This window comes from Odontesthes bonariensis, chromosome 9 (assembly GCF_027942865.1).
Source record: "Odontesthes bonariensis isolate fOdoBon6 chromosome 9, fOdoBon6.hap1, whole genome shotgun sequence".
NCBI classification, from domain to species: Eukaryota; Metazoa; Chordata; class Actinopteri; order Atheriniformes; family Atherinopsidae; genus Odontesthes; species Odontesthes bonariensis.
The window spans coordinates 2,743,602-2,770,915 of NC_134514.1; the positions used below are offsets into that span (position 1 = coordinate 2,743,602).

Below are 27,314 nucleotides of genomic sequence, written 5' to 3' on the forward strand. Positions count from 1 at the left end.
CCTCCTCCGTACCCCCCTGAAAAGGCGGGAATCACCACGGTAACCAGTGCCCCAATAGGGTATACACTTTATATCTGAAATGCTTTATATCCCATATCTGAAGCTTGAGTTTCAAAACTTAATCACATTTTAACTACTGATTTCATCTGATTTTATTTATCGTTCTTATTTCTTTCTTTTTTGTTTAAAATTTAAATCATACTTTTTATTTCTACTGTTTTAATGTAACTGTGAAGCACTTTGAATCGCCCTGTAGTTGAATTGTGCTGTACAAATAAACTTGCCTTGCCTTATATCACCATGGTAACCAGTGCCCCAATAGGGTAATGTTACGTTATCTCTGATCAGACTTATTTAATACAGAAGAATCAATAAGAAAGTTCTCTTGAAATCAGGATTTAAAGTTTCAAATCGCTTTAAAGGCCGAAAAGGAGGGAGGCGTAACTGTTGCCATAATACAGGGTGCTTGCGCAAGTCTTGAAAGTCTTAATAAGTCTGGAATTTTGAAGCACTGTTTTCCAGACCTTGAAAAGTCTTGAATTTTGTGTGAAAGTCTTAATAAAGTATGGAAAATATATGTATGGTAGAATTTTACAGTATGCTGAGAGGCATTGTGAAATGAGAAATAGGAAGGTGGGCTATAAAACTATAATTTTACTGACTGGTCACGTGCTGTATTAGCCTAATGGGATGAGATGTGAGTGAACAGACTGAATTCTACATCCATTCATTTTTTTTATAGATAGTTTTTGTGACACTTGTTTGATGTGAAATTCATGTACTTGTGATTTTCATGTTTTGAAACGTTTTCATCAGTAAAAGCATAATTTACTGTGAATAATGCATTTGTTCATTGAATACTAGCCTATAAAAATTAACATTCCTAATAAACACAGTTGGTACAATCTCAAAATCTCATCTACATAAAGTTAAGGTCTTGGGGGGAAAAAAAGTATCAGTTTTAAAAAAGTATGGAAAAAGTCTGGAATTTTCATTTGGAAAAAGAGCAAGCGCCCTGTAATAGTTTCTTAAATTGGAAGCTCCTGTTCGTCTCTTTCTGACAAAATCCAAGGGATGAACAAACTGTTTTTGTTTTTTTAGGGGTTTCCCTTCCAAATAGTCGAGATATCCATCAAAATGAACTTAGTAATTAAGTGTCGTAGCTCTGACTCAGCTAAAGGAAAGTCCAAAAGGTAAATACTCCGAGGTATTAAAGGCATGTGGAGAACATTCCTTCTTCTGAAGTCTCTTCACAAACCAGTGAGTGTTTGTTATCTTTGACTAACCACCTGCATGTCCTTTAAATCTGTTTCCCTGGAGGAACCACACCCAACGTGCACATCCTGTCAGGTAACTTCACGCAGTGTTAAAGGGAGTCAAACGCATGTAGACTTTGCAATCCGGACTTTGTGATGCTAACTTATCTCTGAAGCGATTCATTCTGCTGATAAGCGAAAGCTCTCTTTCAGTTTTGGTTTAAAGTCGGTAAACTGATCGTGCTTCAACATTACAGGTTCACGTCTGCCTCCTGGCTGGATTTTCTCCGGGTAAGAGCTGTTTCTGCTTTTTCTTCAATGCAAAATATGTGTGTTTTCATGTGTTTTCATGTGTGTTTTTTTTTTTTGAACAAGGTTTTTATTGATTTTCAATAAGAACATACAAAACATCGACACATACCACACTAGTTGCACAATGCAATACAAGCAGACCTCACTGCATTCATACACATGCAAAACATATATATAAAATAATAATAACAATAATAATAAATAAATCCAAAGTAAATAAATTAAATAAAACAAAATTGTCACACTCAGTAGCCTTACAGATAAGTATAACCTATTGTTGCTTAAGAAAGTCCATTAAGGGTGCCCTCACCTCAAATTCTTGCACTTTACCCCTAATTACATATGTTAGCTTTATGTAACACACCTTGCCATCTCTCTAATCCAAGATTGTGTAGAGGATACTTCAATCTCTCTCCAAGATAGAGCAACCATCCTCCTGGCCTGCAGGAGGCCAAAGTTGATTTTGATTAGATTTTTTGATTTATTTATTTGCACAAATATAACAAACAAACAGCTAAAATACAGCAAACCCGATGTGCAGGTGAGATTAAAAAAACCCAGAGAGGTTTATAAGTATATCTCACCTCATAGAAACAAAAAATTACAAGCCACAAGAATAAACAAGACGAAACAAGCTATCTTAAAAGGCACAAAATCAAGAAAAAAAATACAATAGAGAACAGAGCTAAATTTAAAAGTGAGTATATGTTAGTGTGATGCATGCCTATGTGTACGTGTGTGTGTGCATGTGTGCGTGTGTGTGTATGTGTGTGCGTGCATAAGTGCGTGTGCATGAAGGGGTCTAGCGAACATAAAAATATGCAACTGTAGGCTACACGCATTCCAAGGCATACTTCAGTTCAAGGCAAGGCAATTTTATTTATAGAGCACAATTCATACACAGGGCAATTCAAAGTGCTTTACAGCTACATAAAATCACAAGAAGGCAATAAAACCATTAAAAAGGAATAAAAAAATAAAAGAAAGAAATTAAAAAAGAAAGAAATTTAAATCCCATTAAAACAATCATTAAGTAATTGAAAAGTGAAGAGTGCAGATAAAATACTTTCAGGGTCATATGGACAGCTAAATAGAACTGTTTTCAGCCTGGATTTAAACATTGTCAGAGTTGAGGCCTGTCTCACATCTTCTGGAAGACTGTTCCAGATTTTAGGAGCATCAAACTGAAACGCAGCCTCACCTTGTTTAGTCCTGACTCTGGACCCCAGCAGGAGACCCCTCCCTGAGGCAGCAGACCCCTCCCTGAGGCAGGAGACCCCTCCCTGAGGCAGGAGACCCCTACCTGAGGTTCTCAGAGCCCGAGTTGGTTCATATGGCTTTAACATGTCAGAGATGTACTTTGGCGCTTGACCGTGAAGAGACTTGTACACAAGCAGAGCTGTTTTAAAGTCTATTCTCTGAGCGACAGGAAGCCAGAGCAGAGACCTGAGCACTGGACTAATATGGTCGTATTTCCTGGTTCTAGTCAGGACTCGAGCAGCAGCGTTCTGGATGTACTGCAGCTGTCTTACAGCCCGTTTAGAGCCCAGTGAGCAGGCCGTTACAGTAGTCTAACCTGCTGGAGACAAACGCATGGATCAGTCTCTCTAAGTCTGGTTTAGACACTATTCCTTTGATTCTGGCAATGTTTTTTAGATGTTAAAAAGCTGCTGATGTTACAGATTTAATGTGGCTGTTAAAGTTCAGGTCTGAGTCCAATATTACCCCGAGATTTCTAACTTGATAGTTAGGGTTTAGAGAGAGAGTCTCAAGGTGACTGATAACACTTTCTCTTTGTTTCTGTGGGCCACAGACAATGATTTCAGTTTTGTCTGAGTTTAGCTGGAGAAAATAGTTTTGCATCCACACACTGATCTGTTCGATGCAGCGACACAATGTATCTACAGGCCCGTGTTCTCCTGCCGTCAGTGACACGTAGATCTGAGTGTCATCTGCATAGTTGTGGTAGGACACATTATAGCTGCGTATTAGCTGGCCTAGTGGAAGCATGTACAGATTGAACAATACGGGTCCCAGGATTGACCCCTGGGGAACCCCACAGGTCATAGCCATTTGGTCTGAGACGCAGTTACCAATTTCAACAAAATATTTCCTCTCCTCCAGATAGGACTTGAACCAGTTTAAAGCACGACCAGAGATTCCCACCCAGTCTTCTAACCTCTGTAATAAGATCGCATGGTCAACTGTGTCAAAGGCAGCACTCGTCAAGTCCTTATAGAGAAGAGAGAATAGAACGGTTTTAGTCAGGTAAGAGTTTGTTTCATCAGATAGGACCGAAGCCTTTGTTTGAAATTCTGTAAAGAGCTGGACTGGAATGCAATTTGAATATGACTGTTCCAAAGCTGGGCTCCTTTATATCGAATAGACAACTGACAAAGCCTGGTATGAAACATTGGAAGGTGCAAATCTTTGGCCCGTCTTGTATTGTATTCATGAACATCACTATTAATAAAAAAACAAATCTTTACAAGGCATGGAAAATGATACAGGCATATAAATAATTTTATAGATGAAAATACAAGTTTTGATATATATTTATTTTAAAGATTGATAAAACATTGAGCTGATTAAAGAGAGGGGCAGAGGGTTCTGTTTGGTTGCTATTGGTAGCAATTCTACAGAAGTTTTTTTGCAAGATATAGAGCGGAGTGGGATAGGTAGCTCCCCAGATGACATTACAATATATGAGGTAAGGATAAATTAGGCTCAGAGTCTTATACTTAGGGTTAACAGAAAAGCAATCTGGATTTATCCCTAGAATACAAAGTTTTGCTACGCAGGGTACCTGGATACCTGTGACTTTACTTAGAGTGTGGACAACCATTTTCCAAAAAGACACCAGCTTAGGACATTCCCATACACAATGACTCAAAGTACCTTTCTCCGTCAAACATTTCACGCATGTATCTGGAACGCCAGGGGACCATTTATTGAGTTTCTCAGGGGTTATGTATGTCCTCATTAACCTCAGTGTTGTGCCAGTTCACAGCTTTTCTGAACTAGTTCAAGTTCAGTTCATACATGCTCAAAGTGAACAGTTCACGTTCAAAGTTCACAATTTTAGTTCTGAACTAGTTCAAAGTTCAGTTCATTTGACTTTTTTCGTGAGATATTCAAATAAATACTTTTTTTCACACTACGAGCTAGAAATCACTATACGTTCTTTGAAACTGCTCATTGTAGACATTTGCTCATGACACTGCAATTGTGGGTTTCTTACCAGGTGATGAAACTTGCAGCAGTACAGACAAGGTAGACCAGTTGCATTCACACTGGATGGATGTTTTAACTCAATGTGCCGTTTCAAGTTGGAGAAGGACGTTGTTGATGTCCTAACTTGTTTTTGCTGCGCAGGTGGACATATCTTACACAGAAAAGTAAGATTTTTGCCGTCGGGGTCTTGGTTTGCAAGAGTGTAAAATTGTTTTAAAGGAAAACGCCGGAAAGTTTCAAATTTACTATTTTCCCTGGTACATGTTCCCCAAATTCGATTTCTCACCTTGTTTACATTTGTCAGCCCGAGAGAGTAACATTCGCGAATGTTTGAAATTCAAGTTATACCGCTCTGGCTCTCCCTCCCTAGCGCCGCCATGTTCACTCAACATGACGTCAGAAATGCATTTTTTCTACCGCAATGGAAGACACTTACGAACTGTCTTGGTCTGACTCGGACCCGGAGATAGAATGCGAAGTTTCGCCTGAGTCCGAGTCAGATCATGATCAGCCTCTCGATCCAAGTTATGTTAGCTTATAGCCATCAGCCGAGATGGTCGGATAAGGCTAAAAATAAGGACGGACAAGTGGCTGTCGCAGCAGCCGCGGCACCGCCGCCAAATGCTAACGACTCACCGGTTGTATCCACGAGCCGTGAGGCGTTTCCGGACCCCATGCCCAACCTTGTGTACTGTTTCCAGGCCTACCGGCAGGTGACCTACTTTCTCCATGGGAGACTTGGGAAGCGCTTCCGAAGAGTGATTCCCTCCTGTGCGGTGTGGGCGATCAGAGATAAATATGAGTCGCAGGACGGGACCTACAAGGGTTTCCTTCACGCCGACGAGGCAGTTGTAGACTATCACTACAGATATATGTGAACATATATGTTGAAATAAAAATAGAGGTGAAGGAAGGCTCGCATCCAGCTCACTGCTGGTTGCCGTAATGGCTTCTCCAGACTCAGATTTGACAGCCTTGACACGCCGTGATGGTGTCAAGATTGTGTCTGATGTTAGTGTTGAGGAATGCAGTTTAGCTGTAGGCGAGGTTGTCGGTCACGACAAAATTGCCGCAGCCTCACGAATGAATAAAGCAATAGTTATCTTCTTTAATAGCATTGCAGCAGCAAACACATTGATTGAAAACGGTATTGTCATGGCAAACTTGTCTCTAAAATATCCAACATTCCCCTTGGTTGCAAGTCCCCTCTTCTTAAACACGTCGTATCCTTCCGCCGGCAAGTTTACATGAGTCCTAACAATGGTGATGAGCTTTATTTTTCTTTAACTTTTAAAATCGATGGCTCGAGCTATGTAGTTTTTATCACGTCGGACATGGTCATCAGATGTTTCGGCTGTGGTACTATGGGTCACCTAGTTCGCGCGTGCCCGTTGCAGCCTACGCACAATGCAGAGGACAATGCCGAAGGTGGCGATGCCAGGGATGGGCACCCCTCTACGGCTAGACCCGCAGACGCGTCCACAGCAGTCTCCTCTACTGGAGCTGTGCCCCCCTCAGAGGGCTTAAATTCTGTAATACCTGGCTCCGATCCCACACCTAGCACTAAGCTAATAAGCCCACAGAAAACCACTGCTGATTGCTCAAAACGGGCTGATTTCATGGCCGTGGAATCTGCTGCTCTCAAACTTGTCGACCCAGGGACAGACGGGACTGAAACCATGCCTGATCGACCTGTGCCCACCGGCGATGATGGCTTATTAACCAAAACGGATTGCGCTGAAGCTACTGTGGCCCAGGTAACTGAGCGCACAGAAACTGTCAATGCAGGTGAGGAGAAAACCAGCGCGTCGCTGCCACCTGGAGAACGCGGAGCTTGTGATGCGTCTTATGCTGCAGGTACGTCTTCTCCAGGTGAGACTAAAGGCGGTAGCATGGTTGCCGCGTCTGTCACGGCGGTGTCGCACCGTGACGTCAAAATGGCGTTTCAGGCCTGGCGCTTCCCTTGAACAGACGGCGCAGCGCGTTGTCGTGCACCAGTCGATTTTTGTTACTTGGCGGCGCCGAGCACAACGAACCGGATGGACCGTAGTGAGACCAGGCTCAGTGAGGAGGTGCGTTTGTACAGGCAGCTGTACGAAACTGCAGTGAAACAGCACAGGGAGCACGTAAACTCCCCAAACTGGTGCACATAGATGGGCAGAACTTTGGGGAAAGAGGGAGAGTTCTGTAAGAATGTGTGGAAGAAGCTACGGGACAGATACGTGAAGGAAAAGAAGAGGGCAGAGACTCTGTTGATGCCGGGGGCTTCAAACCTTCACCTCTATTAACTGAATTAAAAACTTAAAATGATCCGAAAACTGCAGCAGCATCATTAATGACAGTATTCTTGCTCTTGACAGCGGCATTGTTTTCTTCTCCACTTTCGTGGTTGTAGAGTAGCGGTAACCTTCACGTAGCAGCGCCACCTCTGTGACGGAGAAAATTGCAACTACTGGCGCGCAACGACTTGCGCCACTATATAGGGTCCTATGGCGGGCACGAACTCGTGACGTCATCAACACCGCTCGCGCGAGCAGACGCGGCAACCGTGCTAGAGCCTTAACGCTATCTTAGCGGACCTTAACACCAAGCCAAATGTTGAATGTGAAACTGCTCGCGTTACATCGGATGGTAGTGACATGGAAGTAGAGGAGACAGGTTTCAAAAAGCCTATAACCAAAAGGAAAATAGGCTCCAAAAGTGTAGAGCGCAATAAACAGGCCAAACAGATGGTAAAAACAGTCGCTGATTCTGAAAGCGATGGCTACTCCACTGATTCGAGTAGATGCTCGTGGTCAAAGGATGGAACTTTAATGGTAATGTATACTGCTGAGGACATAAGTAACTTTTTGAAAGAAACCAAGGGACAAAGAAAAGTGCGAGTGGAAGATCATTTCGTTGATAATTTGCAGTTCATAAATGACGTATGCCGCCATAGGAGAGACGGCGCATTCAGTGACCGAGAACTCTATCGTTTGAAAAAGCTTGTGTGTACCATCACAAAAACAGCTTAATGATAAGGCATAACATGCTATTGTTTCTTCTTAATCTAGTTTGTCTTCCTTTTCCTATTCTCCCTCCTATCTCCATGGCTGACATATAGGTTGCCACTTTGAACATTAATGGGGGGAGAGACCCCAGAAAGAGAGCCATGATTTTTGAAACGATCAAGCAAAAAAACGCTGATGTAATTTTTTTACAAGAAACACACAGTGATGCAAAAAATGCAGTTGATTGGCCAAAGAATGGGATGGCTTGACTTTTCTCAGTCTAGCCATACTGTTCTCACGCAGTTTTATTCCTCAGTCGCAACATTTTGAGGAAGTGATCAGTGGAAGGCTTTTGAAAATTCGTGCCACGATAGAAAATGAAGTGTTTGTTTCGTATGTGTGCATGCTCCGACCTCTGGGTCGGCAAGAGTAACGTTTCTAAAAGATTAGATACACTGCTCAAAGACTGCAGTCATAATGAATTCTTAATTGTAGGAGGAGACTTCAATTGCACGGAGGAAAACATAGATCGGAATCACACAGAACCGCACACACAATCACGTCGCCAGCTCATTGAAGTTGTGTCAACTCATGATCTGTGTGATGTTTGGAGGAATGTTCATAAAAACGTCAGACAGTACACTTGGGCGCATTCCAGAGGTAACGTGCTGTCGTTGGCTAGACTATACAGGTTTTATTCCTTTAAACAGCACCTAAGCAAGTTCAGATGTTGCTCCATTCACCCAGTTGGCGTTTCAGATCATGGCATAGTGGTGAGCAACATCATCATGCATAACGTTAAACCTAGAAGTGCTTACTGGCATTTTAACTGCTTACTGGCATTTTAACGCCACACTCCTAGATGATTTCAACTTCAGAGACACTTTTGTTTTCTTTTGGAATGTTATTAGAGCAGAAAAGAGCATGTACTCTTCATTGTCTCAGTGGTGGGACATAGCAAAAAGTAAAATAAAGCAGTTTTGCAGAGAGTATACTTTTAATGTTACTAAAGACATAACTAGGTCCCTTAATGGCCTTGAAATTGAGATCATGCATATGCAGAACTCAGCAACTCCAACCGGTGGCAGATCCCTTATTGAGATCTACAAAACCAAGAAAGCATCATTGTCTGAACAAATGAGAGTCAAAGCACAAGGAGCTCTAATACGATCACGCTTCAGGAACATATCTGATATGGATGCCCCCTCCAAGTTCTTTTTCAATCTTGAACAAAAAAATAGTCAAAAAAGATATATGTATGGGTTACGTGGTTCACAATCGGGTTATTTAACCTCTTGTGACTCTGAAATCCGTAAACAAGCTGTTTCTTTCTTCTCTTCTTTGTTTCAACGTGAACACAATAACCACCCTCAAGTGGAGAGCACTTTCTTTCAGACTTTACCTACACTCAGTGCAAGTTCATCTGATTTTCTTGGTGGGTTTTGTCACTGGATGAGCTAGAAAAGGCCCTTTATGGAATGCAAAGTGGGAGGGCACCAGGCATTGATGGGCTCTCAGTAGAGTTTTACAAGGCCTTTTGGCCACTACTTGGCAAAGATTTTTTAGAAGTTTTTTCTGATTGCCTGAAAAAAGGAGAACTACCCTTATCTTGTCGAAGGGCAGTAATTACCCAATTACCTAAAAAAGGGGACCTGTGTGAGCTTAAGAACTGGCGGCCAATTGCTTTACTTTCCACAGATTACAAAATACTGTCTAAGGCACTAGCCAGCAGATTGAGTACAGTCATGGCAGAAGTCGTCCACCTGGATCAAACATATTGTGTGCCAGGTCGATCCATCTTTGACAATGTCCATCTTGTTAGGGGTGTTTTTGAAGTCTCTAAAATGTTTGATCTTAAAACTGGTCTCATCTCGATCGATCAAGAAAAAGCATTTGATCGTGTGGAGCACGCTTACCTATGGAAGATATTGGCAGCTTTTGGGTTCAACGATAAATTCATTAAAATGATAAGGACGTTGTATTGCAACATTGAAATTGTATGTATTGTGCGCTCCATTCAGAGTTAATAGAGGTGTGCGACAAGGTTGTTCTCTTTCAGGTATGTTGTATGCGCTAGCTATAGAACCGCTGCTGTCTCTTTTAAGAACTAAGCTCTCTGGCTTCTCTGTCCCTCACTGTGATACTGTTTTTAGAATTTCAGCCTATGCCGATGATGTCATCGTCATGGTGAACAAACAGAGAGACATTGATGTGCTCACTGAACTGACCTATCTCTTTGGCTTAATATCATCTGCTAAGGTGAATTGGAATAAAAGCGAAGCTTTTCTTGTGGGAGACTGGGCAGGAGAGCGACTGAAACTTCCTGCTGATCTTGTATGGAAAAGAGACGGGCTCAGATACCTGGGCGTGTATTTGGGAGACCAGAATACCACACGGAAAAACTGGGAGGGGGTCTATGAGAAAGTCAAAGGCCGTCTAAATAGGTGGAAATGGATTCTTCCACACCTGTCCTACAGGGGGCGCATCCTCATTGCCAACAACCTGGCTGCGTCATCCTTATGGCACAAACTGATGTGTATCGATCCACCAACAGACTTTTTGGCCACCATTCAAGCGTTGCTGGTTGACTTCTTTTGGGACAATCTCCATTGGACTCCCCAGTGCATGCTTTACCTGCCAAAAGACGAAGGGGGACAAGGGCTTATACACCTATCCAGCAGAGTCGCAGCTTTCCGTCTAATGTTTGTACAACGTTTCCTAACAGGTCCTAAAGATCTACTGTGGCGGCCGTTGGTCAGTCTGATCCTTCAGTCAGCTGGGGGCTTAGGAATGAGCAACACCCTGTTTCTGACGGACCCAAAGAGGCTGGACACTTCTAGATTGCCCTCTTTCTTTAGAGGAATGTTCCTGGTTTTAAATTTCTTCAGCATACACAGAACTTGTCTCAGTGCATCACTTTACTGGCTCTTGGAAGAGCCCCTGATCCATGGGTCACGTTTTGACATCTCTGAGGGTAACAAACCCACACTGTCAAGAATACTATGTGATGCTGGTGTTGTTAAGTTCAGACACTTACAGCTCGTTTCGACCAACGCGGTGCCGGTGCTGGTGCCGTGCCCAGCACCGGTTCTATGCTTTTCGACCAATACACGACTGGTGCCGGTGCCCAAAAAACTCGGCACCGTCGGCTCCGCGAAGTTGCTGGGCCAGAGTTGAGCACCACAAACGTCACTATGGCTGTTGCTACAGCAACCACACAGCTTTGGCAACGTCATTTCTGTTTTTAGCTTTAGCAACATCGTAAACAAACCCAGCAACAAAATGACTAGCTCTAGTAGCACTATCGGTGCTACTCAAGAAAAAAGCACGACATCGTGGTCCGTGGAGGAGACAAATGCATTAATAACTGAGGTCACGTGACCAAAACGAAACCTAAGCGATTGTTATGAACTGAAGGCAGAAGTTGAAATGTACTGTTAACAGTAAAATTCTACTCAGTACTGAACCCTATGGAAATGCGTGCTGGTGCTGGAGCCGGTGCCGGCCGAGGCCAGTTCGGCTCCAGCACCAGCTCCAGCACCAGCACGGCCCTGGTCGAAAAGCAGTATTAGTGGACTGTGCAGGTTCTGACCTGTCCTCTTCCCAAAAACTAGCGACCCGTTTAGGTCTCAGATCAACGCGGATTGTGAACAAACATCTACAAAGATGGAAAGCGTTGTTGACAACAATGGAGAGGGGGATGCTAAGACAGTTTGGTTTAGGGCTTGCCTCCCCAAACAAAGATTATCCTTTGTGCGCTTATTTGTTTGCCCAAAATAAAGGGTTGCACAGGAGCCCTCTTAGAGGACAAAGACTAAATTAAAATTGTTTTAACTGAGTCTTGCGGTAAATCTTTGTACAAAGCCTGTGTACTTGTTTTTAATATGCAAAAGCTCAATGTCAGAGTCGACACCCCGTGGCCTGATGTTCTGATGTTGGGTGACAATGTAAAACCTGAATGGAGGGCACTCTATAAGCCACCGCTAAGGAAACAATTACGCAACTTGCAGTGGAGGGTCTCCATGGCATCAGGGCAACCAATGCTTTTGTCTCCATTATAAACCCGGGAATCAGTCAAGACTGCCCTTTTTGCTTCCATAGGGAAACTGTGTTTCATTTCTTTGCGCATTGCTCAAGGTTATCTCCTCTGTTCAGTCTTTTGGCAACCATGTTTTTTTCCTGTGGTGAAGTTTTTTCGTTGCAGACTTTTATCTTTGGGTACAGGTATGTGCAGAAAAACAGGTCAAAATGCCAGTTAATTCATTTTATCTTGGGCAGGCAAAAATGGCCATATATATCAGCCGAAGAAACAAGATCGCTACAAACTTGAACTGTAACACCATAAGTGTGTTCTCAAAGTTAGTAAAGTCCAGAATTCTTATTGATTTTCTTTTCTATAAGTACATGAAAGACCTTGATGCATTTGTTGACAAATGGTGTTATGGCGATGTTCTCTGCTCTGTTCATGAAGAGGAAATAACATTTTGTTCTACTTTGCTGTGAGATGTATGGACACAGTTTTTGTTTCTTTGTTATTTATTATTATTATTATTTTATTTCGGTTTTTGTACCTTGGTATACTCATTTGCTGACGTTCCTCTCTTGATCTGAAACAATTGTAAAATAAAGCGTTTTCAAAATTCAAATTCTCTCTCTCTCTCGCTCGCTCGCTCCTCCAGCTCTCTCTATCTCTCTCTCTCTCTCTCTCTCTCTCGCTCTCTCTCTCTCTCTCTCTCTCTCTCTCTCTCTCGCTCGCTCCTCCAGCCCTCTGCTCTCTCTCTCTCTCTCTCTCTTCCAGCCCTCTGCTCTCTCTCTCTCTCTCTCTTCCAGCCTACTGCTCTCTCTCTCTCTCTCGCTCTCTCTCTCTCTCTCTCTCTCTCTCTCTTCCAGCCTACTGCTCTCTCTCTCTCTCTCGCTCTCTCTCTCTCTCTCTCTCTCTCTCCTCCAGCCCTCTGCTCTCTCTCTCTCTCCAGCCCTCTGCTCTCTCTCTCTCTCTCTCTCTCTCCTCCAGCCCTCTGCTCTCTCTCTCTCTCTCTCTCTCTCTCTCTCTCTCTCTCTCTCTCTCTCTCTCTCTTTCTCTCTCTCTCTCTCTTCCAGCCCTCTGCTCTCTCTCTCTCTCTCTCCTCCAGCCTCTGCTCTCTCTCTCTCTCTCTCTCTCTCTCTCTCTCTCTCTCTCTTCCATCCCTCTGCTCTCTCTCTCTCTCTCTCTTCCAGCCCTCTGCTCTCTCTCTCTCTCTCTCTCTCTCTCTCTCTCTCTCTCTCTCTCTCTCTCTCTCTCTCTCTCTCTCCTCCAGCCCACTGCTCTCTCTCTCTCTCTCTCTCTCTCTCTCTCTCTCTCTTCCAGCCCTCTGCTCTCTCTCTCTCTCTCTCTCTCTCTCTCCTCCAGCCCACTGCTCTCTCTCTCTCCTCCAGCCCTCTGCTCTCTCTCTCTCTCTCTCTCTCTCCTCCAGGCCCTCTGCTCTCTCTCTCTCCTCCAGCCCTCTGCTCTCTCTCTCTCTCTCTCTCTCTCTCTCTCTCTCTCTCTCTCTCTCTCTCTCTCTCTCTCTCTCTCTCTCTCTTTCTCTCTCTCTCTCTCTTCCAGCCCTCTGCTCTCTCTCTCTCTCTCTCCTCCAGCCCTCTGCTCTCTCTCTCTCTCTCTCTCTCTCTCTCTCTCTCTCTCTCTCTCTCTCTCTCTCTCTCTCTCTCTTCCATCCCTCTGCTCTCTCTCTCTCTCTCTCTTCCAGCCCTCTGCTCTCTCTCTCACTCTCTCTCTCTCTCTCTCTCTCTCTCTCTCTCTCTCTCTCTCTCTCTCTCTCTCTCTCTCCTCCAGCCCACTGCTCTCTCTCTCTCTCTCTCTCTCTCTCTCTCTCTCTCTTCCAGCCCTCTGCTCTCTCTCTCTCTCTCTCTCTCTCTCTCTCTCTCCTCCAGCCCACTGCTCTCTCTCTCTCTCTCTCTTCCAGCCCTCTGCTCTCTCTCTCTCTCTCTCTCTCTCCTCCAGCCCTCTGCTCTCTCTCTCTCTCTCTCTCTCTCTCTCCTCCAGCCCACTGCTCTCTCTCTCTCTCTCTCTCTCTCCTCCAGCCCTCTGCTCTCTCTCTCTCTCTCTCTCTCTCTCTCTCTCCTCCAGCCCTCTGCTCTCTCTCTCTCTCTCTCTCTCTCTCTCCTCCAGCCCTCTGCTCTCTCTCTCTCTCTCTCTCTCCTCCAGCCCTCTGCTCTCTCTCTCTCTCTCTCTCTCTCTCTCTCTCTCCTCCAGCCCTCTGCTCTCTCTCTCTCGCTCTCTCTCTCCTCCAGCCCTCTGCTCTCTCTCTCTCTCTCTCTCTCTCTCTCTCCTCCAGCCCTCTGCTCTCTCTCTCTCTCTCTCTCTCTCTCTCCTCCAGCCCTCTGCTCTCTCTCTCTCTCTCTCTCTCCTCCAGCCCTCTGCTCTCTCTCTCTCTCTCTCTCTCTCTCTCTCTCCTCCAGCCCTCTGCTCTCTCTCGCTCTCTATCTCTCTCTCTCTCTCTCCTCCAGCCCTCTGCTCTCTCTCGCTCTCTATCTCTCTCTCTCTCTCTCTCTCTCTCTCTCTCTCTCTCTCTCCTCCAGCCCTCTGCTCTCTCTCTCTCGCTCTCTCTCTCCTCCAGCCCTCTGCTCTCTCTCTCTCTCTCTCTCTCTCTCTCTCTCCTCCAGCCCTCTGCTCTCTCTCGCTCTCTATCTCTCTCTCTCTCTCTCTCTCTCGCTCTCTCTCTCCTCCAGCCCTCTGCTCTCTCTCGCTCTCTATCTCTCTCTCTCTCTCTCTCTCTCTCTTCCAGCCCTCTGCTCTCTCTCGCTTTCTCTCTCCTCCAGCCCTCTGCTCTCTCTCGCTCTCTCTCTCTCTCTCTCTCTCTCTCTCTCTCTCTCTCTCTCCCTCTCTCTCTCAGTGCATGCTGGGAGTGAGTCTGTGGAGCGTGTGGTGAGTTCGCTGAGAGTTTGTGAGTTTTCTGACTGTTTTTCTCTGTTTTTTCACGATGTAATTGTGATGTAAGGGATTAGTGGTTGTTGTCCGGGTAGTTTTAGGGGTTTTTGGTGTGTTTTTAGCCCCTTTCACACTGCCGAATAACCCGCGTTTAATTCGCGAATTTAGCGTGTCCGCTGTTGTGTTCACACTGCCGACCCGGGCTGCCACATCAACTCGACTCGCCTTTCGACCCGCGTCGGACCCTAGTCTTTTTGCCGAGCCGAGTTTGGTGTGAACGCAATCTACGCGGGTCGGACGTGGGCGTGACGTGAGGAGTTTAAAAGACAGAATGGACAGCTGATTCAGAACAACAGCGACAGGTGAGGACAAGTTTTACTCTGTTTTAGCCTACATCAAGTTGGAGACATTTTTTAATATGGCCAACTGGGGAGACAAGGAGGTCCGCGAGCTCCTCAGCCTCCGAGCAGAGGACGTTATTTACCGCCACATTTCGGGGACGGTGAAGGATGGACCTCTGCTGGAAGGGCTGGCGAGAAAGATGGGAGAGCGCGGTTTCCCACGCAGCAAGACTGCATTGCAAAAACGAGTCCTCAAGGTGTCCCGCCATCGTTTGTTTGAAAAATTTGATGCAGACGGGTGTATTTAACCCTACCTCCGACGCATGGCTTGTGCCTACGTCATTGTACACGCCCAGCATTTTATGTGTTTCGTGTGACGCTCTGCCACTAGGCCACGCCCCCTGAACTCGGCTTCAGGCGACACGGGTCACCCTGACACGCCAAGCGTTCACATTGCTCGACGCGGATCGAAGGTGCAATTTGGACCCGCTAAGATAGCGGGTCTCAGTGTGAAAGGGGGTTTTGGTGTAGTTTGGTGGAGGGTTAGCCGTGTTTCACGGCGGGGATGGCGTCCGCGGAGACGCCTTCCCTTTCGATCCGGCACGGGGTGCGGGTTCAGCCCGACGCGGCGGTACCGGTGGAAGAGGTTCTCCTGGCTGTGGGAGACCAGGTGGGACACGCCAACCTGTCCTACGCCTCCAGAATGAACAAAGGAGTGGTGGTTTTTGTAAAAGAGGAGCGATTGGTGGCTGATTTGGTGGCGAGCGGTGTGACGGTGAACGGGTTGTACCTGCAGGTTTCCCCACTCGCCGTGCCTTCCACCCGGGTCACCGTCTCCGGTGTTCCCCCGTTTATTCCCAACGAGGCGCGGGATGGAGTGTGAGTCGGACTCTGACTGTGTGTCTATTGCAGATTCACAGTCATTGAGTGGAGATCTTTACACTCTGGAAGACATTAATACTTTCCTCGATGAAACCTTTGGGCAGTCTGTGAAGGTGACTGATTATTTCTCAGATCCAGAAAAGTTTTTAAAAAGCGCACTAACGTTACAGAAAATTGTTGGAGTCGACAACCTTGATGAAAAGAAACGTTTTCGTCTAAAAAAACACATGACCTCTATCAGAAAGATGCTAAGACTCAAAACAAGAAAAGGATTAAGAAAGATAAGATAATGACGATGAAGAATGTGGCACACAACTGTATCCTCTGACTGCTCTCTCTACCGTTTCTTTTCACCTCTTTTCTGCCTCTTATGAGTAAGCTGAGGGTAGCATCTTTAAATATTAACGGTGGGAGGGATCAACACAAGAGGGCGCTAGTTTCAGAGATGGTTTCTCAAAAGAAACTAGATGTAATTTTCTTACAGGAGACACACAGTACTATAGATAACGAGGTAGACTGGGGTCTGGGGTGGAGAGGCCTGTACACTCTGTCACATGGCACCAACCTGTCTGCAGGTGTGGCCACCCTGTTTTCTCCAGGGCTGGACGTCAGAATCACCTCTACCACAGAGATCATTGCAGGCAGGGCTTTAGCTGTTAAAGCAGAGATTCAGGGTTTCATCTTCTGTCTGATAAATGTCTATGCTCCCAATCAGGGCTCAGACAGATTGGACCTTTTCCAGAGGATCTCTGTGTTTGTGAAGCAGTGTGCTCAGGATGAGTGTGTAGTCATGGGGGGAGACAGAGTTCACACTCGACAGGATAGGACAGGAGCCTCATCTACAGTCTGCTGCAGCATTATCTCGGCTGGGAGCAGAGCTGGGTGTGGTGGATGTATGGAGGGTTAAACATCCTCACACAAAGTAGTACACGTGGGTGAAGGTGGTGGATGGGGCTATGAGTGCAGCCAGGCTGGATAGGGTTTACATGTCACACGTTTTCAGCAATAGATTACTGAACAGTTTTATTTACCCGGTTGGTTTTACTGATCATCACCTAGTCACTTTTGACTTTCATATTTCACAAACACCCAAACGCAGCTCTTACTGGCATTTCAACATAAAGCTCCTTCAGGACACTGATTTTTGCCAAAGATTTGAGGTTTTCTGGGGAGTCTGGAGAGGGAGGAAGAGGGATTTTGAGTCTCTTAGTCAGTGGTGGGAGGTTGGGAAAGCACACATCAGAGCTTTCTGTCAGCAGTACACCAGCCACTCAACCATACGAGTTAAACGAGCCATACAACACTTCGAAGAAGAAATCAGGGACCTGGAAAACAATTTTTGCACGCACAACAACACAGATAGTCACACATTGAAACAAAAGAGACAGGAACTGAGCACTTTTTTACGGGTGTGTTTGGTACGGCGGTGTGTTTTTGGTGTAGTTTGGTGGAGGGTTAGCCGTGTTTCACGGCGGGGATGGCGTCCGCGGAGACGCCTTCCCTTTCGATCCGGCACGGGGTGCGGGTTCAGCCCGACGCGGCGGTACCGGTGGAGGAGGTTCTCCTGGCTGTGGGAGACCAGGTGGGACACGCCAACCTGTCCTACGCCTCCAGAATGAACAAAGGAGTGGTGGTTTTTGTAAAAGAGGAGCGATTGGTGGCCGATTTGGTGGCGAGCGGTGTGACGGTGAACGGGTTGTACCTGCAGGCGTCCCCGCTCGCCGTACCCTCCACCCGGGTCACCGTCTCCGCTGTTCCCCCGTTTATTCCCAACGAGGCGCTGGAGCAAGAGCTGCAGCGTTTCGGTAAGATGGCGAGCGGCTTCAGGACGGTGGGTTTGGGCTGTAAAAGTGTCAAACTGAGACATGTCCAGTCTTTCCGCCGACAGGTGTTTATGTTCCTCACCTGTCCGTCACAGACGCTGGACGTGTCCTTCAAGGTGAGACACGGTGACGGACTGTACATGGTGTACGCCAGCACTGGGAACATGAAATGTTTCGAGTGCGGGGATGTGGGGCACAAGCGGGTAGCCTGTCCTCACAGGCCCGCTGAAAAACGCTCCCACACCGCCGAGGTGTCCGGAGATGAGGCTGCGGCGGCTGCCGCTGAACGGCGGAGCGGCCCCGCTCCTCCGATAGAGTCTGATGGAGGAGAGACCTCCAGGAGACGGACTGAGGAGCAGCCAGCTGAGACAGCAGCTGAGGACAGCTCGGCTGTTTCAGAGAGAACACCAGGAGAAGCAGAGGAGGTGCAGACAGGAGCAGAGGAGGTGCAGACAGGAGCAGAGGAGGTGCAGACAGGAGTAGAGGAGGTGCAGACAGGAGTAGAGGAGGTGCAGACAGGAGCAGAGGAGGTGCAGACAGGAGCAGAGGAGGGCAGACAGGAGCAGAGGAGGTGCAGATAGGAGCAGAGGAGGTGCAGACAGGAGTAGAGGAGGTGCAGACAGGAGCAGAGGAGGTGCAGATAGGAGCAGAGGAGGTGCAGATAGGAGCAGAGGAGGTGCAGACAGGAGCAGAGGAGGTGCAGACAGGAGCAGAGGAGGGCAGACAGGAGCAGAGGAGGTGCAGACAGGAGCAGAGGAGGGCAGACAGGAGCAGAGGAGGTGCAGACAGGAGCTGAGGAGGTGCAGACAGGAGCAGAGGAGGTGCAGGGAGGGCAGACAGGAGTGGAGGAGGTGCAGACAGGAGCAGAGGAGGTGCAGGGAGGGCAGACAGGAGTAGAGGAGGTGCAGACAGGAGCAGAGGAGGTGCAGACAGGAGCAGAGGAGGTGCAGACAGGAGCAGAGGAGGTGAAGACAGGAGCAGAGGAGGTGCAGACAGGAGCAGAGGAGGTGCAGGGAGGGCAGACAGGAGCAGAGGAGGTGCAGACAGGAGTAGAGGAGGGCAGACAGGAGTAGAGGAGGTGCAGACAGGAGCAGAGGAGGTGCAGACAGGAGCAGAGGAGGTGCAGACAGGAGTAGAGGAGTGCAGACAGGAGCAGAGGAGGTGCAGACAGGAGCAGAGGAGGTGCAGACAGGAGCAGAGGAAGTGCAGACAGGAGCAGAGGAGGTGCAGACAGGAGCAGAGGAGGGCAGACAGGAGCAGAGGAGGTGCAGACAGGAGCAGAGGAGGTGCAGACAGGAGCAGAGGAGGTGCAGACAGGAGCAGAGGAGGGCATACAGGAGCAGAGGAGGGGCAGACAGGAGCAGAGGAGGGCAGACAGGAGCAGAGGAGGTGCAGACAGGAGCAGAGGTGCAGACAGGAGTAGAGGAGGTGCAGACAGGAGCAGAGGAGGTGAAGACAGGAGCAGAGGAGGTGCAGACAGGAGCAGAGGTGCAGACAGGAGTAGAGGAGGTGCAGACAGGAGCAGAGGAGGTGAAGACAGGAGCAGAGGAGGTGCAGACAGGAGCAGAGGAGGTGAAGACAGGAGCAGAGGAGGTGCAGACAGGAGCAGAGGAGGTGCAGGGAGGGCAGACAGGAGCAGAGGAGGTGCAGACAGGAGCAGAGGAGGTGCAGACAGGAGCAGAGGAGGTGCAGACAGGAGCAGAGGAGGTGAAGACAGGAGCAGAGGAGGTGCAGGGAGGGCAGACAGGAGCAGAGGAGGTGCAGACAGGAGTAGAGGAGGTGCAGACAGGAGCAGAGGAGGTGCAGACAGGAGCAGAGGAGGTGCAGACAGGAACAGAGGAGGTGCAGACAGGAGCAGAGGAGGTGCAGACAGGAGCAGAGGAGGTGCAGACAGGAGCAGAGGAGGTGCACACAGGAGCAGAGGAGGTGCACACAGGAGCAGAGGAGGTGCAGACAGGAGCAGAGGAGGTGCAGGGAGGGCAGACAGGAGTAGAGGAGGTGCAGACAGGAGTAGAGGAGGTGCAGACAGGAGCAGAGGAGGTGCACACAGGAGCAGAGGAGGTGCAGACAGGAGCAGAGGAGGTGCACACAGGAGCAGAGGAGGTGCAGACAGGAGCAGAGGAGGTGCAGACAGGAGCAGAGGAGGTGCAGACAGGAGTAGAGGAGGTGCAGACAGGAGCAGAGGAGGGCAGACAGGAGCAGAGGAGGGCAGACAGGAGCAGAGGAGGTGCACACAGGAGCAGAGGAGGTGCAGACAGGAGCAGAGGAGGGCAGACAGGAGCAGAGGAGGTGCAGACAGGAGCAGAGGAGGTGAAGACAGGAGCAGAGGAGGGGCAGACAGGAGCAGAGGAGGTGAAGACAGGAGCAGAGGAGGTGAAGACAGGAGCAGAGGAGGTGCAGACAGGAGCAGAGGAGGTGCAGGGAGGGCAGACAGGAGCAGAGGAGGTGCAGACAGGAGCAGAGGAGGTGCAGACAGGAGCAGAGGAGGTGAAGACAGGAGCAGAGGAGGTGCAGACAGGAGCAGAGGAGGTGCAGGGAGGGCAGACAGGAGCAGAGGAGGTGCAGACAGGAGTAGAGGAGGTGCAGACAGGAGCAGAGGAGGTGCAGACAGGAACAGAGGAGGTGCAGACAGGAGCAGAGGAGGTGCAGACAGGAGCAGAGGAGGTGAAGACAGGAGCAGAGGAGGTGCAGACAGGAGCAGAGGAGGTGCAGACAGGAGCAGAGGAGGTGCAGACAGGAGCAGAGGAGGTGCAGACAGGAGTAGAGGAGGTGAAGACAGGAGCAGAGGAGGTGCAGACAGGAGCAGAGGAGGTGCAGGGAGGGCAGACAGGAGCAGAGGAGGTGCAGACAGGAGTAGAGGAGGTGCAGACAGGAGCAGAGGAGGTGCAGACAGGAGTAGAGGAGGTGCAGACAGGAGCAGAGGAGGTGCACACAGGAGCAGAGGAGGTGCAGACAGGAGCAGAGGAGGTGCAGGGAGGGCAGACAGGAGCAGAGGAGGTGCAGACAGGAGTAGAGGAGGTGCAGACAGGAGCAGAGGAGGTACACACAGGAGCAGAGGAGGTGCAGACAGGAGCAGAGGAGGTGCAGACAGGAGCAGAGGAGGTGCAGACAGGAGCAGAGGAGGTGCACACAGGAGCAGAGGAGGTGCAGACAGGAGCAGAGGAGGGGCAGACAGGAGCAGAGGAGGGCAGACAGGAGCAGAGGAGGGGCAGACAGGAGTAGAGGAGGTGCAGACAGGAGCAGAGGAGGTGCAGGGAGGGCAGACAGGAGCAGAGGAGGGCAGACAGGAGCAGAGGAGGGGCAGACAGGAGTAGAGGAGGTGCAGACAGGAGCAGAGGAGGTGCAGGGAGGGCAGACAGGAGCAGAGGAGGGCAGACAGGAGCAGAGGAGGGGCAGACAGGAGCAGAGGAGGTGCAGACAGGAGCAGAGGAGGTGCAGGGAGGGCAGACAGGAGCAGAGGAGGTGCAGACAGGAGTAGAGGAGGTGCAGACAGGAGCAGAGGAGGTGCACACAGGAGCAGAGGAGGTGCAGACAGGAGCAGAGGAGGTGCACACAGGAGCAGAGGAGGTGCAGACAGGAGCAGAGGAGGGCAGACAGGAGCAGAGGAGGGGCAGACAGGAGTAGAGGAGGTGCAGACAGGAGCAGAGGAGGTGCAGACAGGAGCAGAGGAGGTGCAGGGAGGGCAGACAGGAGTAGAGGAGGTGCAGACAGGAGCAGAGGAGGGCAGACAGGAGCAGAGGAGGTGCACACAGGAGCAGAGGAGGTGCAGACAGGAGCAGAGGAGGGCAGACAGGAGCAGAGGAGGTGCAGGGAGGGCAGACAGGAGCAGAGGAGGTGCAGACAGGAGCAGAGGAGGTGCAGGGAGGGCAGACAGGAGTAGAGGAGGTGCAGACAGGAGCAGAGGAGGGCAGACAGGAGCAGAGGAGGTGCACACAGGAGCAGAGGAGGTGCAGACAGGAGTAGAGGAGGTGCAGACAGGAGCAGAGGAGGTGCAGGGAGGGCAGACAGGAGCAGAGGAGGTGCAGACAGGAGTAGAGGAGGTGCAGACAGGAGCAGAGGAGGTGCACACAGGAGCAGAGGAGGTGCAGACAGGAGCAGAGGAGGTGCAGGGAGGGCAGACAGGAGCAGAGGAGGTGCAGACAGGAGTAGAGGAGGTGCAGACAGGAGCAGAGGAGGTACACACAGGAGCAGAGGAGGTGCAGACAGGAGCAGAGGAGGTGCAGACAGGAGCAGAGGAGGTGCAGACAGGAGCAGAGGAGGTGCACACAGGAGCAGAGGAGGTGCAGACAGGAGCAGAGGAGGGGCAGACAGGAGCAGAGGAGGGCAGACAGGAGCAGAGGAGGGGCAGACAGGAGTAGAGGAGGTGCAGACAGGAGCAGAGGAGGTGCAGGGAGGGCAGACAGGAGCAGAGGAGGGCAGACAGGAGCAGAGGAGGGGCAGACAGGAGTAGAGGAGGTGCAGGCAGGAGCAGAGGAGGTGCAGGGAGGGCAGACAGGAGCAGAGGAGGGCAGACAGGAGCAGAGGAGGGGCAGACAGGAGCAGAGGAGGTGCAGACAGGAGCAGAGGAGGTGCAGGGAGGGCAGACAGGAGCAGAGGAGGTGCAGACAGGAGTAGAGGAGGTGCAGACAGGAGCAGAGGAGGTGCACACAGGAGCAGAGGAGGTGCAGACAGGAGCAGAGGAGGTGCAGACAGGAGCAGAGGAGGTGCACACAGGAGCAGAGGAGGTGCAGACAGGAGCAGAGGAGGGCAGACAGGAGCAGAGGAGGGGCAGACAGGAGTAGAGGAGGTGCAGACAGGAGCAGAGGAGGTGCAGACAGGAGCAGAGGAGGTGCAGGGAGGGCAGACAGGAGTAGAGGAGGTGCAGACAGGAGCAGAGGAGGGCAGACAGGAGCAGAGGAGGTGCACACAGGAGCAGAGGAGGTGCAGACAGGAGCAGAGGAGGTGCAGACAGGAGCAGAGGAGGGCAGTGGTGGACACAGCGGTGGAGGACAGGCAGCAGAGTCTGACCAAAGTCAGGCTGCCGGTGTGGAGGTGAGGAGGGGGGAGGCAGGTGTGACTGTGGGTGAGGAGGAGGATGGGATGGAGGATGATTCAGGCTCGGACTGTGTGTCTGTAGCAGACTCACAGTCTCTGGGTGGGGACATGTACACACTGGAAGATGTCAACAGTTTTTTAGATGAAACTTTTGGACAATCTATAAAAGTCACTGATTTTTTTTCCGGATCCAGACAAATTCATAAATTCTGTCACTACACTACAGAAGATGGTCGGACTCGACATCTTGGATAAGAAGAAACGTTTCAGACTAAAGAAACATGTGACTGCTTTAAGAAAAACAATAAAAACAAAGAAAGGAAAAGAAAAGGGTCCAAACGGTTAAGAGCGCATATGATGATGATGATGATGAATGTGGTGCACCTTCTACTGCTCCTTCTGTCCTTTCCTGTCTCTATCTCTCTGCTTCCAATGGATGAACTAAAAATAGGATCTCTAAACATAAACGGAGGGAGAGACCAACATAAAAGAGAACTAGTGTCTCAGATGGTCTCAGACAAAAAACTAGACATCATTTTCTTGCAGGAGACCCACAGTGACACGAACAACGAGGTGGACTGGGGTCTGTGGTGGAGAGGTCATCAAACTTTATCTCATGGCACTAACCTGTCTGCAGGTGTGGCCATTTTGGATTTTAACGTCACCTCCACCTCTGAGATCATGGCAGGCAGAGCTGTGGCTGTCAAAGCCCAGATTCAGGGTTTAAGTTTCTGCCTCCTTAACATTTATGCCCCAAATCAGGGCTCAGAGAGACTGGACTTGTTTCAGCAGGTCTCTGCCTTTGTGAAGCAGTGCAGTCAGGATGACTGCTTAGTGATGGGAGGGGACTGGAACTGCACGACCGATTTCACCCTGGACAGGACCGAACAGGAGCCCCACGAGCAGTCTGCTGCAGCCTGGAGGCAGCTGGGAGCGGAGGTGGGGGTGGTGGACGCGTGGAGGGTCAAACATCCAACCGACAGACAGTACACATGGGTGAAGGTGGGGGATGGGGGGGTGAGTGCAGCCAGGTTAGACAGGGTTTACATTTCACAGCTGTATAGAAATAGATTATTAAACAGTCACATTTATCCTGTAGGTTTCACCGACCACCATTTAGTCACGTTAGATTTTCACATCACACAAACACCCAAACACAGCTCACATTGGCACTTTAACGTTAAGCTGCTGCACAACAAAGATTTTTGTAAAAAGTTTGAGGCTTTCTGGGAAATTTGGAGGGGGAGGAAGGGTGAATTTCAGTCTTTAGCCCCTTTCACACTGCGACCCGCTATCTTAGCGGGTCCAAATTGCACCTTCGACCCGCGTCGAGCAATGTGAACGCTTGGCGTGTTGGTGACCCGTGTCGCCTGAAGCCGAGTTCAGGGGGCGTGGCCTAGTGGCAGAGCGTCACACGAAACACATAAAATGCTGGGCGTGTACAATGACGTAGGCACAAGCCATGCGTCGGAGGTAGGGTGAAATACACCCGTCTGCATCAAATTTTTCAAACAAACGATGGTGGGACACCTTGAGAACTCGTTTTTGCAATCCAGTTCATGGAGATGTTACTTCACGATGCGTCTTGCTGCGTGGGAAACGGCGCTCTCCCATCTTTCTCACCAGCTCTTCCAGCAGAGGTCCATCCTTCACCGTCCCCGACATGTGGCGGAAAATAACGTCCTCTGCTCGGAGGCTGAGGAGCTCGCGGACCTCCTTGTCTCCCCAGTTGGCCATATTAAAAAATGTCTCCAACTTGATGTAGGCTAAAACAGAGTGAAACTTGTCCTCACCTGTCGCTGTTGTTCTGAATCAGCTGTCCATTCTGTCTTTTAAACTCCTCACGTCACGCCCACGTCCGACCCGCGTAGATTGCGTTCACACCAAACTCGGCTCGGCAAAAAGACTAGGGTCCGACGCGGGTCGAAAGGCGAGTCGAGCTGACGCGGCAGCCCGGGTCGGCAGTGTGAACACAACAGCGGACACGCTAAATTCGCGAATTAAACATGGGTTATTCGGCAGTGTGAAAGCGGCTTTTGAGTCAGTGGTGGGAGGTAGGTAAGGCACATATCAGGGTTTTCTGTCAGCAGTACACCAGTCACTCCACAACACAGATCAGAAGGACCATACAGCACTTAGAGCAGGACATCAGGGACATGCAGGACAGACTGCATACACACCACAGCACAGACACACACACACTGCAGCAGAAGAGACAGGAACTCAGCAGGTTTTTACAGGAGAGGGTTAAAGGGGCTTTAGTTGGGGCACGTTTCACCACCGTCCGGGACATGGACGCCCCCAACTCTTTCTTTTTCAACCTGGAAAAATCCGTCTCACGGAGAAAGCAGATGGTCTGTCTCCGCCTGCCGAACGGAATAACAACTACGCACCAGGGTGAGATGAGGAGGCATGCTGTGGACTTTTACAGTACCCTCTTCAGAGCGGAGGACGTCGACAGAGGGTGCCAGGATGAGCTGCTGCCTGCAGCTCAGCTGAGCCCTGAGGACAGGGTCTCCCTGGACGCCCACCTTTCGCTGGAGGAGCTGACCACTGCAGTGGGACAGTTGGCCCCTGGTCGGGCTCCAGGTCTGGACGGTCTACCTGCAGACTTTCTTAAACACTTTTGGAGGCTTTTGGGTCCTGACCTGTGGGAGGTGCTGCAGGAGGTTTCAGGGACAGGTCTGCTGCCGGCCTCCTGCAGGAGCGCCGTTCTCTCTTTAATCCCCAAAAAAGGGGATCTGGCGCTTTTAAAAAATTGGAGACCTGTGGCTTTATTGTGCACAGACTATAAACTATTATCTAAGGTGCTTGCTGGACGGGATCATCCACAGGGACCAGTCCTGCTGTGTCCCGGACAGGTCCATTATGGACAACTTGTTTTTAATGAGGGACTTGTTTGATGTATGTAAATTGTATAGTTTTGACATCGGGGTGGTTTCACTGGATCAGGAAAAAGCGTTTGACAGGGTGGATCATGGTTTTCTTTTTAGCACCTTAAGGGCTTTTGGTTTTGGTGCAGGGTTTTTGTCACTGCTGGGTTTGTTGTGTACAGATGCTTGTTGTTTGGTGAAGGTGGGTGGAGGACTGAGCTGTCCAGTAAAGGTGAGGAGGGGGATTAGACAGGGCTGTCCTATCTCTGGACAGCTCTACACTTTAGCTATTGAACCCCTCCTTTGTAGACTAAGGTCCAAAATAAAAGGAATACTGTTACCTGGTTTACCTCAGCGCCCTCCACTGGTGTTATCAGCTTATGCTGATGATATCAACGTGTTCATAAGGGACCAGGCAGACATAGAAAACCTGACAGAAAGCCTCACACTGTACCAGAAAGCTTCCTCTGGCAAAGTCAACTGGGACAAGAGTGAAGCTTTACTAACCGGGCAGTGGACAGACAGACAGACAGACAGACACCAAAGCTACCAGGAGACCTGGGCTGGGGAAGACAGGGACTCAGGGTTTTAGGCGTCTTTCTAGGGACTGAGGAGTACGAGAGGAAGAACTGGGAGGGTGTTCTGGAGAAGGTGTGTGCCAGACTAACCAAATGGAAATGGTTGCTCCCTCAGCTCTCCTACAGGGGCCGGGTCCTCATTGCTAATAACTTGGTCGCCTCGGCCCTTTGGCACAGGCTGACTGTCTTACCTCCACCAAGAGGCCTGATTGAGGAAATCCAAAAAAAAGATTGTGGATTTTTTCTGGTCTGGGCAGCACTGGACTCGAGCTGCTGTCCTGTATCTGCCGGTGCAGGAGGGGGGACAAGGACTGGTGGACATCGCGTCTCGTGTTGCAGCACTCAGACTGCAGACTGCCCAAAGGCTGCTCTATACTGTCGGTCTGCCATGGACGGACACAGCCTGTCTCCTGCTGAGGACAGCTGGACGACTCGGCTATGATAAACATTTGTTCCTGGTCCAGCCTCAGACTCTTGATTTAACTGGATTAACATCTTTCTACCGGTCGGTACTCCAGGCCTGGCAGATTTTAACATCGAAACGGAAGACTGGGACTAAACCGGGGATGTGGATTTTTGAAGAGCCACTCTTTGGGAACATTGGCATCACCTCTCAGGTCCTGTCTTCTGCCAGCCTGAGAGTCCGGCTGAGAGAGGCTGGACTGGTGAAACTTGGCCATCTAACGAAGGGATCCGTCCCTCACCTTGCAGACCTGCTATGCATCAGGTCCACCAGAGTGCTGCTCAGGCTGGTGGAGGAGGTCTGTGTTTCCCTGCCAGCAGGTCTCAGGGCGTTTGCTGAGAACCGGACTCTATCTGACCAATGGGATGATGAATGCGAGTATGTTTTTCCCTCCCTGGCTGTGTCTCCAGCGGTGGGACGATGGCAGCCGGAGGAGGACGACCTGCTGAGTCTGAAGACCACAGAGTCCACAGACTTTGAGACTCTCTGGGGAAGAAAGACATCTACTTCCTCAGCATTAAGGTCTTAAACTTACGCTCGCTGGCAGGGGTGAAGGTGTCGAGGTGGACTGAGGTCTTTGGCGTGAGATCCTCCCCGAAGGGCTGTTGGCGGTCCCTGTACAAA

The 27,314-nt window shown here is 49.6% G+C and overlaps 1 protein-coding gene across 2 annotated transcripts in view; it reads left to right on the forward strand.

The window, feature by feature from the left end:
* Window positions 1-1,422: 1,422 nt before the first annotated feature.
* Window positions 1,423-27,314, forward strand: part of il15l (interleukin 15, like) — a 46,330-nt gene continuing 20,438 nt past the window's right edge. Inside the window, exon 1 of one of the 2 annotated variants that reach the window (XM_075474292.1) lies at window positions 1,423-1,547. The gene's annotated coding sequence lies outside the window, so the exon portion shown is untranslated. The remainder of the gene's footprint in view (window positions 1,548-27,314) is intronic. The other variant, XM_075474291.1, reaches the window with a different exon arrangement.